The 1,935-nt window shown below is 44.2% G+C and overlaps 1 protein-coding gene across 4 annotated transcripts in view; it reads right to left on the reverse strand.

The window, feature by feature from the left end:
* Positions 1–1,935, reverse strand: part of CASK (calcium/calmodulin-dependent serine protein kinase (MAGUK family)) — a 405,996-nt gene that overhangs the window by 216,643 nt on the left and 187,418 nt on the right. The gene's annotated exons all lie outside the window — the stretch shown is intronic.

Here is a 1,935-nt window from a genome sequence, read left to right on the forward strand (position 1 = left end):
CGCCTCCCGGGTTCACGCCATTCTCCGGCCTCAGCCTCCCGAGTAGCTGGGACTACAGGCGCCCGCCACCTCGCCCGGCTAGTTTTTTGTATTTCTTAATAGAGACGGGGTTTCACCGTGTTAGCCAGGATGGTCTCGATCTCCTGACCTCGTGATCCGCTTTATGCAATTTAAGGACTGGTTGTTTAATGGCATAGTAAATATTTTATTTAAAATATCACTTTTGTTTTTGGAGACAGGGTCTGTCTATGTCGTCCAGGCTAGAGTACAGTGGTGATCATAGCTCACTGCAGCCTCAAACTCTTGGGCTCAGGTATCTCACCACCTCAGCCTCCTGAGTAGCTAGGACGAAAGGTGTGTGCCACCATGCCTGACTAATTTTTTTTTTTTTTTGGTAGAGATGTGCTCTTGCTATGTTGCCCAGGCTGGTCTTGAACTCCTGGGCTCAAGCGATCCTCCCGCTTCAGCCTCCCAAAGTGCTGAGATTATAGGAGCAAGCCACTGTGCCTGGTTTTAAAATTACCTTCAAAACTTACCCTATTTTAAAGTTTGGATTTCAAAAAAAACAGTGTTTTTAATATGTTTGTGTGAGTTACAGTCAAACACAAAGTTGGGGTTTCAGAAATCTCAAATTTTGACTCAAAGGCCAACGAGGTTTTATCTTAAACTGTAGAAAACAGGCATACACATACTTTCATTAAGGCAGCTTTCAAACTATAATCAGGAACACAAACCATTAAGACTAGACAAACAAAATTTAGGATAAACAACTTAACAGGGAAGTAAGTTTCTACTCCCTGGATAGAAGAGGAAGATGGCCCATTCTGTTCAATTTGCTGAGGACTCTGGGCCTATCCCTGGCCTTGTGCTCTGTCAGGGTGGGAGTTATGGGCAAATCTGGGAAGACAAGGTGAAAGGAATTCCTACTGGCAAACCACAAAGGGAGAATAGAGGGAACACTGGTAATCTGCTAAGCATTTCAATCGAGCAGCCTAATGCCACGAACCTTCCTCTGACGGGCCCTACACTCAAATGGAATTGATAACACTGGAAAGAGTTACTACAGCTATAGTTATACCTGACAGAAAAACCTCTGGCTATATCATACATGTTACTCCTGGCTCAGAAGGAGAGGAAAAGTAAAAGTAAAAGGATTCACTTCTAACAAGCAAAAGAATTTTTTTTTTTTTTGAGATGGAGTCTCACTCTGTTGCCCAGGCTGGAGTGCAGTGATACAATCACAGCTCATTACAGTTTCAACGTCCTGGGCTCAAGCAATCCTCCTGCCTCAGCCTCCCGAGTAGCTAGGACCACAGGTGTGTGCCACCACACTTGGCTAATTTTTATTTTTTGGTAGGGATAGGGTCTTAACGGCCAGGCGTGGTGTCTCACGAGATCAGCCTGGCCAACACGGTGAAACCCTGTCTCTACTAAAAAAATTAGCCGGGCGTAGTGGCAGGCACCTGTAATCTCAGCTACTTGGGAGGCTGAGGCAGGAGAATTGCTTGAATGCGGGAGGTGGAGGTTGCAGTGAGCCGAGACCACGCCACTACACTCCAACCTGGGCAACAGAGCAAGATTCCGTTTCAAAAAAAAGAGAAAGAGAGAGAGAGATAGGGTCTTACTATGTTGCTCAGGCTGAGAAACTTAAAACTAAAGAGTTGATTTCTTTTTTTTTTGTAGGAGTAGGCTGGGAGAAGAGAAGTATAGCAGTTAGAAACACAAGATAAATTTATGATGATCATGTAATCCATGAGATCTTCCTAAGTACAATTATTAAAATGCCACATTCAAACTGAACGTGCACATTATGTTCAAAAATCTTACAAAAGAAATGCAGATTAACCAGTGTTAATATAATAATAAAGAATAGTGGCCGGGCGCAGTGGCTCACACCTGTAATCCCAGCACTTTGGGAGGCTGAGGCGGGCGGAT

This window comes from Mandrillus leucophaeus, unplaced genomic scaffold (genome assembly GCF_000951045.1).
Source record: "Mandrillus leucophaeus isolate KB7577 unplaced genomic scaffold, Mleu.le_1.0 Scaffold209, whole genome shotgun sequence".
NCBI classification, from domain to species: domain Eukaryota; kingdom Metazoa; phylum Chordata; class Mammalia; order Primates; family Cercopithecidae; genus Mandrillus; species Mandrillus leucophaeus.